This window comes from Arachis stenosperma, chromosome 1 (genome assembly GCF_014773155.1).
Source record: "Arachis stenosperma cultivar V10309 chromosome 1, arast.V10309.gnm1.PFL2, whole genome shotgun sequence".
NCBI classification, from domain to species: domain Eukaryota; kingdom Viridiplantae; phylum Streptophyta; class Magnoliopsida; order Fabales; family Fabaceae; genus Arachis; species Arachis stenosperma.
Genome location: NC_080377.1, coordinates 128,831,527 through 128,848,115, shown reverse-complemented (window position 1 = coordinate 128,848,115; position 16,589 = coordinate 128,831,527). Strand labels below are relative to the sequence as shown.

Sequence of the window (16,589 nt, the reverse complement as noted above, 5' to 3'; positions counted from 1 at the left end):
AACTAAATAAGTATCAAATCTTATGAAATATAAACAAATAGTTTCTTTCCCTTTAAACTTAATATTAATTGATTTTCACGCAAACAATAGAAGTGCTTAAGTTTATAGATAGTAAAAGTAACAAATGATACGATGTAAGCTCAACTAATCCAAACAGGTAATCATGGAAGTGCAAGAGTAACAGTCCATGAACCTGTTTCCCAAATTCAAGCTCGCCAACCGACTGAATCAATGCAGCAAGCCAGAAGACATCTGAGTAAGGGTTCCCATTGTTGTCATTGTACTGTAAAGTTTAGGAGAGAAATGACATCAACAATGAAGCTAGAGAACTTTTATATAAACCAAAAGAAAGTACACTTTTTAAAAAGATAAAAAGTGTCATTGCCCACACAACTTGCCTCATGAAACCAAATAAGAATTATTAACAATAGAACTAGAAGTAACAAAAAATGATTCAGTACAACAGCTTTAAAGAGCAAAGAATAGATATAATTAACATGTTAAAATGATTTCATTTGTTGGCAACCTCTATGCCTGCAAAGACACAGATAATATCGACAATTAATACTCAATTTAACTCCCATCAAATTGGAGAATACAGTTCAGTTCATACAAATTTCCTTGTTTTCATGATTATGAGTCTATCTTATCAAGAATTCAAGATACTCAGAGGAATATATATTATATACAGATAAAATAAACCATAAATAACTGAGCTTTCAAACGTTCTTTTTACATAATTGCTTAAGTAAGCTATCCCCCAAACTGGCCTTTTGCTGTACAGCCAAATAGACCGGGAAAAAAATTTGAACATTTGACAAGATGTATAACATATCGTAGGCACCTTTAAAAGGATTTTGTATACACCTTCAGGATGAATTCCACTTCATGGAAGCAATCTTAAGTTAAACTTAGAAGAAGGAATTGATACAACCAACAGAAAATAAACAATCACCTTCAATAGTTGTAAAACAAATTCGAGACAACCTTTAAAGTGTGTATTTTCATTAATTGTCTTGTCTCAGCTCAATATGCTAGTAAATAAATTAGCCTTTGTACAGATCAGACTATCACAAAAGTTAACACAAACCTTGTATCTATGATACCGCGCCTCATTATTACCCAAATGTTTCTTAATAAAAAATCTGTCAAGAAACCAGAAAGCCCGTCCAAAAGCCATTCTGAAAATAAGCATTCAGCCATAAGTTGGAGAAAACAGGTTTTCTACAAAATTGACAAAGAATCAGAAACTGAACAAGCAATAGGACAATATTTAGTAAGTACTAAGTTACCATCATCTGGTCCCTCGGGAGTGATATATACACCAAACCATTGTCTTGCAAGAGCATATGCAAGTTTTATCCTTGTATCAATGGTCTGTCAGAACAAGCACTAGTGCTGATCAATAAGCATGCAAAACAGCCAAACTTCATGCAGGAAATTCACGTGTGAAAGGAAAAACAGTTCACCATTCCCTCAAAAGAATCTGATTAAAAAAAAGGAACAAAAGAAGTATCAACAGAAATAACATTCTTTTCTATCACAGAGAAAAGGAAATCTCACTTTCACCTTTTATTTGTGTGTCATGGAAGCTGTACACACAGTGTTAAGCTGCTTCATAATATTGTGAAAGCCAAGAGAAAAATCATGAAACTAAAAAAGGCATGCCCCATAGGAACCACAGTTTAATAAATCCTCAACCCTAGAGATGCATGCGGTGAGCATAGGTTGAACATGCAACCTTCAGATCTTCAATCTAACGCTCTCCCAACTAAGCTATCACCGCAATTAATGCACCACCAGCAGTGCAGAGTTGTATTCTGAGTGAAGGTAACCCACAAATCATACACCACCCAGAGTTATACCATGATGACAATTTGTTTAGAACATATTATCCCAAGAAAAAGGAAAACAAGAAAGAAGAAAGAATGAAGGTTGTATTCAATCCAATCCAAATAGGAAGAGGAGAAAAATGAAAATCTGTAGTCTCAATCCTCAGATTTTTTACATCAGGCAATCCACAATCCAACATATACGATTACATGCATCTCATGACAGATTACAGTTCCTTCTTAAAACTGAAATTCTATCTTAAAGCTATTTCAAGAATCTAATAAACAAATATTGGAAGGTTAGAGAACCATAATTACAAAACAAAGTTCCAGCAGCATATTTCCCTGTCGTACCAGACACATCATAAAATTCAATGCAATTAGGTTGCGAAAAAGTGTCCTTAAGTTTATCCCATTTTACAAATCTTAGGTTCTTTCAATGAAGCCTACAACTATGGCAACAAAGCCTTTTTTTCAACTAGGTAGGTACAGGTGACTACATAAACTAAATGACGTCTTTTGTGTCCTAGCACTGAAAGTCAACTTGATTAAAAACTGAACAGTCATGCATTTTTGTCCTTATACTCACATCCTTGCCAATGACTCAAAAAGTAATTGACTTTGCTGCATACTGTGTGGGTCCACACTCTCACAAAATTCACCAATGCATGTCCATTAAACATTCTTAACAATACTCCTCAGATGATGTTTATTCCTAGAATTTGTTTGATCATAGTCATATCCCTTTTCATTGTAACCATATTTCATATGCAGATAATAATACTGAGTTTTTGGAGGTTGAAACTGGAATCGTGAAAGGCTTTCAATGACTCCATTTCCCTTGACCCAAATGAAACACTTGCAAATTGGATTGAAATCCACCCTCATTGCAACTGATCTAGCATTCAATGTGACCCTTCTTCAAGCCTTCAAGTTCTTGATACTTCAAATTCATTTACTGGTCATATTTCTTATCAGTTAAGTCATTGCACTCAACTCACTCAACTTAGTCTCTTTGAGAATTCTCTCTCAAGTCCAATCCCTCCCGAGTTAGGAAACTTGAAAAGATTGCAGTATTTGGATTAGGAACTAACTTCTTAAATGGAACCCTTCCTGAGAGCATATTCAACATCATTTGAGTTGTATGAAAATCACTTGACTGGAAGTATTTCCCTTGAATCAGGTGAAATTCTTCCAGACACATTGATGTGCTTCATAATTTGAAATTTCTAATCTTGAACTACAACCATTACATGGATCCATCCCTCCTAGCATTATCAATTGCACTATCCTGGTAAATGTAAGTTTATCTTTAAATTCATTCACTGAAAAAATTCCTTAGGGCTGTTTTAGGATGGCTAATCTTACTTTCAAACCTGGCATTCAAAACAATATCAGTTGAGATAACGGATTCTATCTCATATCCTGATATGTTTTTATACTTGGACCTCCATGATAACAAGCTTCATGGTTTATTCCAAGAAGCATTGGGAAGCTTAATAAGCTTGTGATGTTGGATCTCTATCACAACCACCTCAGAGGATCAATTCCTAGTGATGTCATTCATTGCACACTTCAAACACAAGCAGATGTATCTCAACCTTTCTTACAACAACTTTGATGGAAGTGTTTCAAAGGAGTTGGGCATGTTGGAAATGGTACACAGGCCATTGATATTTCAAACAATTATCTTTGAGGTGTCAATCCCAAGAGAATTGCCAAGTGCAGAAATCTGTTCAATCTTGATTTTTCCAGAAACAAGATTACAGGTTTGATTTCGGTAGAAGGTTTTAGTCACATGGACTTGCTTGCAAACTTGAACCTTTTAAGAAACCATATAGATGGTCAAATCCCTGAAGTCTTGGCACAACTTGAGCATCTCGCATCCATAGATCTTTCTTAGAATAACTTGAAGGGAACACAATTCCTCATGGCTTTGCCAATCTTTCCAAGCAGATGTAACTTGAAGGCCCTGAGGCTGAGCCAACAAATGGAACATTTTCACATATCAATGCATCTAATATGAAGGGAAATCAGAATCTTTGTGGAGCAAAATTCTTAAGGCCATGCAGAAAAGGTAATAATCATGTTTTATCCGAGAAGAGCACAGCTACTAGTGCTTGCGACTTTGATTCTCAATCGAAACAACAAACTTTGCAATTATAAGCAAAAGGAGTAGTGAGAATCAAGAACCAAATTGCATGTCAGTATTAGCTCTCAAAAGATTCAGCCACTAGCACGGATATCATCATTGGCGCTAGTAGTTTGAGGACAATTTACAAGGGCCAACTTGAACAAGGCCAGATTGTAGCTATCAAAAGATTGGATTTGCATCAATTCTATGCAAACACTAATAAGATCTTCAAAACAGAACCCAACACCTTGAGCCAGTTGATAACAATATTATCTTGCTCATTCAAAATGAAGGCTACCTTTGAATTTGTCATCATTGTTTCATTTTATAAGTATCTGCATTGGTTTTCTAATATATTTTCTTATGAAGGCTACCTTTGGATTCTTTGAGTCTCAAAAGTTTCATCTCTAACAGATCTAGGAACTTTAATTTTGTACATGGTTTCTTGGCACCAACAAGGAGATGTACAAAAACACCTCAACTAGTCAAGCTTTTAATCATCAATAGTCTATACAATTTTGCATACCCAACCTAACCATTTTAGAATATAATATTTATTCCCAATTTCCATATATGTTAGTATGTAACTTGTGTGTATTAGGAGTATAGAATGAGCACACTTAATACTGACTCTTCTTAAATTGAAGAGATATTTTCTCAATTTGCAACATCCAAAAATGAAGCAAGCAAGACAACATTCTATTATTTTCATGATTGGCTTTTTATTATGTTAGTATATTTTCCATCTCATATTCATGACTTCTCTCTCAGTGTCTTTCACTTAATTAAATATACATCGCTCTCTAAAGATTGTCTACACCAAAACCAATTTCTCCTACTCTTCTATAATGCAAGTTGCATTATTCCATTCCAACCATATGTTTGCATAAAAAACAATCCCTAAACCATTATTGTGACACCCTAATATGTTTTCCATGTTCACCCCCATAATTAACTAGATTGCATTTCCACCTTTTTCGATTATAAAAGCAACACATGTATCATCAGTTCAATTTTTAGGTAGCGAGTATATCATTCCACCAACTTCTCAAATGATAAAAGTAATGTATACCATTCCTTTATTTCAAATTAGATCAAGTATGCAATATCTCAAATGTTTCGGATCATAAAAGCTATCTGTTCAAATCAAATTGGGTTAACTACATCATGTCAAATTTTGGATCAAATATGTCATGCCACCTTTTCAATTCATAAAGGCAATGTATACAATTCTTTACTTCAAATTGGGTCAAGTATGTAATTTCAAAATTTTCACATCATAAAAGCTATCTTTAAGATCAAATTGGGTCAAGTACATCATATCACCTTATATCATAAAAGCAACCTATACCATCCTTATTTTAAATTGGGTCTAAGTATTATATATCAATCTTTAAGTATGATTACCATCATTAATCCTTCTCTTTTATCCTTCTCTTTTTCAATGAGCAAATCATTTTTATTTAATATGTTCAGCAGATGAACAATGCAAAAAATCATGACCAAAGCATATTAGTCAAACCATATTTTTCTACAATCAAACTGTTAAAAAAAATTATGGGTCAAAGTCAAACACTACACCAACTTCAAGATGCCTTTAGTATTGGGACTTCAAGAAGCTAAATTGGATAGACAATATGCATCAATCTCTAAAGAGTATCTACACCATAGGAATTCCTCCTACTCCTCTATACTGCAGTTTGCAGTATTCCATCCACAATCATAGATTTGCATCAAAAACAGCACTTAAACCTGTGTCATTTAACACCCTAACATGCTTCCCATATTCAAGCCCACATAATCTGTTCCCAGTTCCAGCATAAATTCAGTATATCATATCATAACATTATCAACTTTAGGGTCAAGTATAGATATCACCATCCTGTCGAACAAAAGAAGCTAACACCATTTATTTTAGGGTCAAGTATAGATATCACCATCCTCTCGGACAAAAGAAACTAACACCATTTATTTCAGATTTCCATCCTTTCCGATTATAAAAGCCACACATGTCATCCAATGGACAATTTCAATTTTTGGGTCAAGTAGATCATGTCCCCTTTATTCTCATATCATAAAAGCAGACGCATATCATCTTTTATTTCAAATTGGGTCCAAATATGTTGTATCTCGATCTTTTCAAGATCATAAAAGCCATGTTTACCATCATTCATCATAAAAGCAACCGTATATAACCCTTTTTTTTAAATTGGGTTCAAGTATGTCATATCTCCATCTTTTCAGGATCATAAAAGCCATGCAAACGTATATCACCTTTTTTTCAAATTGGGTCCAAGTATGTTACATCTCGGTCTTTTTAAGATCATAAAAGCCATGTTTACCATCATTCATCATAAAAGCAAACGTATATCACCCTTTTTCCAAATTGGGTCCAATCATATCGTATCTCGATCTTTTCAAGATCATTAAAGCCACGTTGTACCATCATTCATCCTCCTCTTTTATCCGGGCTTGGAACCGGCTATGTAAAAATTTTTGCATCAAAGTTTTACATAGGCAGAGTTATGAATGCCATGCGTACCAGGTTTCATAACAATCCAAAAATTTGGGTGTATTAACATTTCTTTTAACACGTTCAAAAGAGTCATGCATATAATCGCAGAGTTCTACCATGCCATCAAATCAACTAATTTGTTTATCCCATGAATGACTTTAGTCACATTGATATCCAACATTTTTTTTTAATAGTTACAAACTCACCCCACAATTCTTTTCAAATTCAAATGTTAAAACAAATTTTTTTCGAATGAAAAATACAAGAACTTTTTAAAAGATATGCAGAGGAATTGTTTTATGTAGTTAGATAGAAGATATGCTTATGAAGTGATCATCAAAAGTAATTGATAAGAAAAAATACAAGTGTCGTCTTTCTTGAACAGAGGCATGTAGCTGAAAGAGTATACCAACACTGAATATTGCACTCTTTAGTGGAAAAAACAGTAAGCTAAGTCACCTTAGTTTACAATGATTAGATATACCATATTGTATCACAACTCTGATCTATGTGAATAGAAACCAATATCCATAATACAATGAGAAATTAAACGTGATGCACATATAAAAAGTAATGGAAATATTTGATAATAAAAAAATTAGTCAAAAATAGTTAAAATTTATCTTATTTAATATTCATTCTTCATTATTGTAACGATTAATGAATGTTCTATTTTTTTTATTCCCCTAGTATTACCGAAAAAGCAAAGCTACTAATAATAAGAGGGAATATATAGATAGATAGATGGAACGAACCTTGAGCAGCAGCAGTAACAATGTCTCTTTGGGAGTCCCTTAGAATGAGTTGGAGCCTAGTTTTGTAATGTGGATGAGACACACAAAAATCATGGATACACATTCTGATGCTGTTTCAAACCCATCTTTCCAACCATTGCTCCACCAACATCAAGCACCGCTCCCACTTTCACTACTCTTGTTGGAAGTGTTGTTGCACCGCTACTGTTTCTTTGACCCATCACTACTATTTCTAACACACCAAAGAACCACACTTAGCCATAATTCTTTGACCCATCACTACTATTGCTAACACACAAATTTATTTCACTTTAGTTTAAAAGATATGCTTACCCAAAATTCTTAGCGAAGACTGAAATCACAGTTGCTGGAAGCTGTGCTTTGATCACCAACCTTAAAACACAAATGCCAAGAAGTAACATGTTGCAGTAGTAGTGATAAAACTATACCAAATATGATTACAACAGTGCTTAGCCCAACATATGTAAACAAGTTCAACAATTGATGCACAATAATGTTTCCATTTTGCAAGGCCCTAATTATAAATCAGTAAATTCACATTGCAACTACAGTATTATAAAAATATAAACAGTTCAAGATCCTTTGATGAGAGAGTTTTGCAAGAGCAGTAGGTTCCACTTCCACCTGTTCATGGGTAGCATGAAAGACAAAGAAGATGAAAGAAAATTAGCATCTTGACAATCAGTAATCCACTTAATACTTAGTGCAATGAAAAACATGTTAACAACACAACTAACGAACTACTTTACCACCTGAGAATCACCAAGAGTAAATTGATGATACTGACTCTACTAAAATTGACAATGTAGGTGTAAAGCTTGACCACCCCCAAGGCCCCAACTTCCATTCAGTACACAAGAGTTCTTTACCACAATGCAAAATTAAAGAGACCCCCCCCCCCTTTTTTTGTATCTAGATTTTAAAACATTTAAATAATACCATTGCTTAATGTCAAAACACCAAAGCTTCAATTTGTCTCGTAACAATAAAAAGCAAAATGGAAGAAACTCTAAAATAGAACCTTATTGATTCTGGAAGAATTGCCATTAACTAACTTATAATGCAGCGGAAAAGTTTCATTTTTTTAAAAAAAAATTCCATTATAACGTGCAAGAAAAAGAAAAAGAACAAAAGAAAGATACCCTCTTCATCCTCCTTCTCGTTGATGATAAGTCTTGCCTTCTTCAAAGATGAGAAGGCTTGTAGGTAAAAATATAACCATCGACGCATCCATGGGGACTCATCAACAGCATTATTCTACTTCTGAAAACACACCAACATTTTTGTTTCCAAAACAGTTATGAACTTGTACAATTGAAAAGGAAAACAAAACAGAAAAGGGAGAGAAAGATAGAGAGATGAATGAAGAATAATTCGCCTTGAAATCCTTGATTCTTGAAGCATTGCCATTAACTAACTAATAATGCAGCAGAAAAGTTTTTTTTTTTCAAGAAAATCCATTATAACGTGCAAGAAAAAGAAAAAGAACAAAAGAAAGATACCCTCTTCATGATACTTCATCTTCCTTCTCGTTGATGATAAGACTTTGCTTCTTAAAAAATGAGAGGCTTGTAGGTAAAAATATAACCGCCGACGCATTGATGGGGATCCATCAACAGCAACAGCTTCTTTCCCACCATTACTCTGCTTCTGAAAACACATCAGCATCTTTTGTTTCCAAAACAGTTACGAACTGCTACAATTGTGAAAGTAAAACAAGACAGAAAAGGGAAAGGAAGATAGAGTGATGACTGATGAAAGAAGAATTAAGAATAACTCGCCTCGAAATCCTTGAGGAAGCGAGAGAACCGATGCATCGCGCATTGTGAAAGATCAAGAACCAATGGCATCACGAAATGTAAAGAGGGAAAAAAGAACCCTAATGGCAATGCTCTTTTTTCTTCACTTGCAATATAATGCAACTACGCTATGCTGTTATGTCAATGCATAAATCAAAGTGAAAATGATAATGAAAACAGAAGAAAATATTATGCAATTTACGCTAGAGATTAGAGAAGAGTGCTTTTCTTTTTTTAGGTCATGAAAGACGGTTGATTGTTGAAAAGCAAACATGTAACAAAGGATACTAAATTATTTATAGGTCTAAATTGACGCTAATCCAAGTCGGTGGCTAACTTGTAATTAACACTACTTTAGGACCAACAAAAATAAACTTCTTCGGCCCAACATGACCCATTTTACAAACCAAAACAAAAAGCTAAAAGTGCGTTTGGTTTTCTTTTTTATTTTTTGTTTTTATTTTCAGTATTTTTTATTTTTTAAATTTTATAAAAAAAAGTGAAAATAAAAAAAAAGAACAGAAATAGAATTTTTTTTTTTTTTTTTCATGAAATTCCTAAAACATAAAATATTAAAAATAAAAACAAAAATATGAAAATGCAAATTAAATACATCCTAAACTAACTTACGATGACAATAAAAAATTAATAATGGATTAATTTTTTAAGTTGTTAATTTTAGTTTTAGATTTGATCTTTAGAATTTAATTTTTAATATCATATAAAGTAGTTTTATACATATATCTAATTATATAGTATCATATCAAAAAAGTATTTTTTTTTATATTAACTAGGTAAATAGTGATATAAAAAAATAGATGCAATTGTTTTACATTGTGAGTGCAATCAAAATTAAACTTTTGATTCTTATACATAAAAAATTTTGATTTAGGTACAAATATATTTCAATAGCCATATATTTTTAAGTTGTTGTTGCATTTATTTTGTTTGGTTTTTGGTCCATAGAAAATTATTACGTATGTTTTACGTTTTTATAGAAGTTTGTAAAGGTCTTGTATTGGTCTCATTTAAAAGTTTTATATCACAGGGGATTATATTTATCTTTTTCAATTAAAAAATTTGATTAAGAGAACTCACTTCATCAATGATATAACAAAAAAAAAATATTTTGTTGGTTTTTCTTTTTAAATAAAAAAATATCTTTCTAAAAATTTTCTTATACATTTTTTGAAAAGGAAAAGAAATTTCCAAACTTTTTTTCTCTAAATTTTCAAAAACTCTGAATGGGCTGTATATTGGACTGGGACCTCACATTAGTGTTTGGTGTTTGGGCCTAACCTTGATATTTGGGTGAGAGATTTTTTTTTATCTTCTAATGAAAATGTGATATAATGTTCATCCGTCGTCCCGCCGCCGTCCTCTGGTTCCCTCGCCGGCGTCATCTGCTTCTGTCGCCACCGTCGTCTGCAACACCAAGCGGTGTTTTAATTTCTGTTAAATTTCAATGTTAAATTCATAAATTCCGTTGCTAATTGTTGCAAAATTCTATTGACTTGTTAAGCGTTAAATTGTATTTTCCCTCACCGTGTTGAGTTTCTTTGAGTTTTAGGGAATGGAGTTCGTTAATACAATAGTTGAAAGCGTAAGGAAAGTTTCAAATAACAACACACGGTGATCAATGTTTGTCGCTACTTCCTTCGTAGTGCTGACTGGTAGATTTTTCAATCAGAAAAAAATAATTGAGGCTCTGGAGACTGAGAAAGCGAATCTTGTAAAATCGAATAAGGATATTAAAAAGACGCTTTGGAATTGGAAGCAGCAGCTTTACGCTGAAGCCACCAACGAAGACGCTATCGTCCCATTGCACAAGCTCAAGGCCATCTACCGTGAAATCCCGCATTCTACACTCGGTAATTTACTTCCTAGTTCCTACCCCTAATTTTGAAGAGTTTAATTTTGATATATTAATGTAAATTTACAAAGTTATGCAATTACATCTATTATTTTGGACAACCATTTAATGTGAAATAAGTTATTTTTGGTGTTACCTAATTTGGATGCATGCGAAGAACTGTTTGCATAAAAATTAAATTCATTTTTGAAAGCAATTAGATTTGGAATTAGTTTGTATACTCACGTTATAGAAATGTTTTAACTAAAGCAAACATCCAATCATGTATGGATATGATTAGGTAATTAGTTTTAATTAAATTACTTGAATAGTGATTTGATTTACACTCTGTATCTATTTATACTTTGATGAAGTTAAACAAAGAAGTACATATGTCATTGACACTTAGGTAAGCAACTATCAGCATAAAAGCCTCATAGACTTTGAATTTTTGTTAGCTCTGTTGATGTTTAGAATTCAATCAACCTGTCAAAGATGTCAATCCAAATTTTCAATTCAATCTGGTTAAAGATGAGAAAAGACAATAAAGAAATAAGAATTTCAAAAATAAGAAAAGGAGAAAGGAGAGAAGAAAGAAGACTAGAATGAATGGAAGAGAAAAGACATAGAGAAGGGAGAAAAAAAAGAAAGATAAGGAGAAGGAAGAAGAGATGATAGAAGATGATAGAAAAAGTGAAAAACAAAGGACATGAGATGATTTTTATTACATTTCTCTCTTTTTTTTTTTTACATTATCATGAAATTTACCCATTATTTGTAGAAGTACATCTACCATGCATGTCTGCGATTTCTTTTTGTTCGTCCTCTCCATGCCTTATTCGTTAAGACATGTACAGATGATGATCATTCAATGTCTCTTGTCATCTTTTTATACTTTTCTTTTTCTTATCCTTCAATTGTTCAATTTGTCTAGCATTTTCAGCAAGTTGAGCCAAGTTATGATATTGTTGATTTACAAGATTCTTTCTAATCCATTTGTAGCCATTTTGACTTCAGAATCTGGAATTGGAGTAAAGCATCTATTTCTCGTGCAAGTGAATCAAAATTAAACTCATTTGATTTTCATAATGTCTGTTGTGATAGCTTGCTAAATAGGGTCTTACAATTGTTATCTTGTTTTTTATGTGATTTTTTGTGGTGTTATGAATTTTGTGACATAGGAGCCACTGTTATACATATATCGTTTTTCCTACTATAGATTTAAAAATTTCCGAGAGGGAAAAAGGGCTTATTTCACAAAGCAATTGTGTTGGTATGCCTAATGATAATAAGTTTCTTACTTTTGCTATTTGATTATGAGGCAGTTGAGTGAATGTTAGTTGTTTTTTTATGTCATTTTGATAAGAAATTGATTTGTTCTAAGAACTTATTATCGGTTTCTGATTATCTCATCAACTATTCCCGTGATAGAAATTTCCAGTCAGATAGAAACAATGATATAGTATAAATAGATGGAGAATAATACCAGGACAAGGAGGCAACAACATTAGTGCAGTGAAGTGTTAAAAGTTAAAATTGTAAAAAAAAATTAAAGAAAAATATTGATACACAAATTTCACTCATTAATCATTTAAATTTCAAATTAGAATATGTTCATCTCTAAAATACTTCATATTTTAATTTGGTTCTCCCCCTAACAATATTATTGCCAGTTTCAAGGCTGCCCCAGTTTTATAATTCTGGTTTGATGCCTAAAATATTATAAAGGATTGCAAAAGCTTGATGTTGGTCATCCAAGTTTGGATTTATAGTGTGAAAGCCAGATTTTCTTTCTGTAATGCGAATTTGGCTACATCATGATTTTTTATTCTTCTTCTACTACTTTATGGTTTCTCCCGGAGATGCTGTGAATGAAGACGCAAATTCATCTAGTCTCAGCAAGTTTATTGTCAGAAATCAGCAAAATTGTTAGCAACTGTGAAATTTTTTACACTGAGGGTGTGTTTGGTAACCACGTTTGAAGGAAAAAAGCACGTTAGAACTTCTTGAAAGCTTCACTTTTTTGTTTGGCTAGTTTTTTTCTCTACAAACGTAGAAATGATTTTGTTCTTAAAATCACGTTTACAAGAAGCAATAATTTCTAGCTTCTCCGTTGTACTAACTAACGTGCTTTTAGCCAATACCTTGAATATTTATTTTTCTTTTACCAACTTTATCCTTTATACATGTTATTGTATTATTTATAGAACTTTTATTATTCTTCTCTATATGAACTCTTTTTTTATTATTTATTATTTATATTTTTTATTAATTTTTTATTTGACATTATATATTTTTATAGTTATAATTTTTGTGTATTATATTTATTATTATCTTTTTATAATAGAAACTATTGATCCCATTAGGTAAAATAAATTAAATAAAAAAATTATTCATAAATAATAATAATAGTTAAAAATTATAATGTACTAAAAAAGAATACTAAGAGTATTAAAAATATACTATATAAAAAACATATAAAAAAAGTATAAAAAAATTAAACATGTATACAAAAATAATATTATAATTTAATGTCATGTCCTTTTAAGTAATTATCTATCTAAAAGTGATTTTAACTAATATTATCCAAACAATATTTATTTATCAAAATCAATTTTGCTAAAGAGTTGCCAAATATAAATCATGTTGACACAAACTTACTTCTATCTAAAATCAATTCTATAAAATCACTTTTATTCAAACTCCAGTTTGACCAACTACAATTCAAACACACACCGAAACTCCAGAAGAGTGTTAGTAAAATAATTTCTAACGGAACAAGAACATACGATTCTGTGATACTGTGTTGTTTTAGTTAGCATGCAAATTTAGAACCTGGAGGAAATTAAAAGTGGTGAAACCTTCATCAATAGAAGGACAAAATCACATTTTTGTTATGGTTATATGTTTGATCTTTGTAACAATGGGGTAGGCTTATAAAAGCAGGAAGATTTTTTCTTTTTTTTTTGGTGACTTTACATTAGTTTTTGGTGACTTAAAATAAAAAACAGAAAGATTTCACGTTGCACAATGGATGATAAAAATCATTGCTCAATATGATTGCGACTCTATTGTGTATACTGTATATTCTATTGTCTATTATATAAAATAAATATTTCAAAGAGTTAGAAGGTTAATTATATCATTTAGAATAATCAAATAAACACCATTAAACAACAAAATTGCAAATTATTACCAATAAAAAAAGTTTCTTTTAAACTAATTTAAAAATATTTACAAATAAAAAATATTTACATATTCAACATTTTATAGCCGACAAATAATCTAAATCATATAATTATATTATATGTGGATAACCTAACTTAATCTAGGTATTAATAGATTGAATAATAATATCCTTATACATAAACCATAATACAACATTAAAATTGTTCTAATAAAATAACAAAATTAAATGAAAAAATCACTAATCTCAGTCTAATATTTTAATAATGTGTCATCTCTTATTCAATTTTTTGATATCCACTAAACACACCGTAAAAGAGTTCTATTACATAGAATAATCTTAAAAAAAATTCCAAATTTTCTCAAACTTAAGCATTTTTTTTCTTTTTTCGGTTTTAATCTAGTTTGCAGTTTATATATAAAGGTATTTTTTGTTCTAGTTTGGATAAACAACTTAATTAAGTTCATTTTGAAAAAATAATTTAAATAATAAATACTTATATTAAAAGTAGTTTATAAATAAGTTATCTTGTGTTTAGTTTTTTAATTTAAAAAATGTTTATTTTAAAAAAATATATATGATAAAAAAATTTTATTATGAAAAAAGTCATTTTTTTTACTTTTTCATAAATACTTAAATAGTTTTTTAGAAAATTATAATTTAATTTTAAAATTTTCACTAGATATTAATACTAATATTTTTTATAAATCAAAATTTCAAAAAAAAAAGTAACTTTTAAAACTTTTTAAACGAGTCCAAATATATCTCATTGATACTTACGACGAGGAAAAAACTAAATTTTAATTTCATTTATAAATAAAATATATTTAAAATTTTCAACACATATCTCTTTAAAAATTTTCGATCGAGATCTCATTCTGATTTCACTTTTTTTTTTTCTTTGGAATTTCAAACCATCTCATGTATTTGCGAATCATCAAACGCCCTCTAAGGATTATAATGGAGATCTGTGGAGTTGTAGAGAGGCACTGAGGAAGAACAATCGATCGTCGTGATGAGATCCAGCAACAGATTCTTCGAGAGAAAGCAAGAGAGCGCTTAGCATCTGGGTAAATAAGATGAGAGGATCGATCGGCAGTTCTTTCTCTCTCTAGAATCTGCACTATGGAGTGGGGGAAGACACCCGATTTCTTCGGAAGAACCTTTTCATTCTCTGTTTCATCAGCTCCAGTTTTCTTGTGTCTGCGCAATGGAACGGTAAGGCCGATCCAGCGAGGGTTCCCGATCTAATCCATCGCCAAAGTGGACCGAAACTGGCTTCAAAAGTATGATATTATATTATATTTGATATAATGTCCCAACCGTTCTGTTCTTTTCATTCTTGTTCATAAATATAAAAATTATTTTCCTTTTTGCCTAATGTTTATGGCTTTCTGCGATTGTGATTTGTTTTATAGGAGAATGTGGGGTGTTGTGAAGTGTGTCTGATTCTAATTTTGAAAAATACAGAGTTGGGGTGGCAAATGGGATTGAGTGCTGCAAAGGAATCTTATCCCCAAAGGCCTGGTAAGGCTGATTGTATCTACTATTTGAGGAATGGATTTTGTGGCTATGGTTCCTACTACTGTTTCAACCATTCCCGTGACCGGGCTGAGGTAAGATTTATAGTTCGTTTGATTTTTAAGTTTGTGGAGGGTTTTTTGTTGTATTATTTTTGTGCTTGATGTGATCATCAATTTTTTTTAGTGTAGTCTGATTTGATATTGGCTATCATCAGTGTGATAATATTGAGCTTATTGAATCGAAAGTCTTTTTATTTGAGGGGTTTTTCTTTAAATTACTATTTATTTTTAATCAATTGAACTCTGAGATTCATATATTTGCAGTGATCTAATGATTTGGAGATATGTGAATGTTTCAGGCTGTTGGTGCCGTTGCTAGGACTAGAAGAGGGAAGTACTCTGAGCGAATTGGCCAGCCTTTGTGCCAGGTGCTTAATATGGTTTTTCTTATACTTTTGATATGCATTGATATTCCCTTTTGACAATTGACTCCTGTGATTTGTTGTTTTGTATGAAATGATGTGTTCTGTGGTAATCTATATTTCTATTATATGTTGAGGATAGAATAATCTTGAATTTCTATTTTGACTCATCTTTGTAGTTTGAGTTTTCTTTTGCATATTGATTATATCTGATGACGCTTAAAAAAGCAGTATTACATGAAGACAGGGTCATGCAAATTTGGTTCTTCCTTCAAGTACAACCATCTTAAGCAAGCTGGAGGCTCTGCTACCCCTATGTCACTAAATTATAAACATGGAGGAGATGAGTCTTATATCTCTGTGTAATTATGGTGAATCATTTTAGTTGCTGTATTATTATAAACAGGGGCAGAGTTTGGTTGAGACAATGGGGCCATGACCCCAAACTTTTTATAAAAAAAAAATTTAGTAGTACTTCTTTAAAAAAATAAAAAATAGTTTAGTTGACTCAAATACTTTACTATGATTAATCACCAAAAAATACTTTAC

General features: G+C 31.5%; 1 non-coding gene across 1 annotated transcript; it reads right to left on the bottom strand.

Moving 5' to 3' along the window:
• Positions 1 to 1,713: 1,713 nt before the first annotated feature.
• Positions 1,714 to 1,786, bottom strand: TRNAF-GAA (transfer RNA phenylalanine (anticodon GAA)). The gene has a single exon. It is a non-coding gene; the product is annotated as a tRNA-Phe (tRNA).
• Positions 1,787 to 16,589: the final 14,803 nt, after the last annotated feature.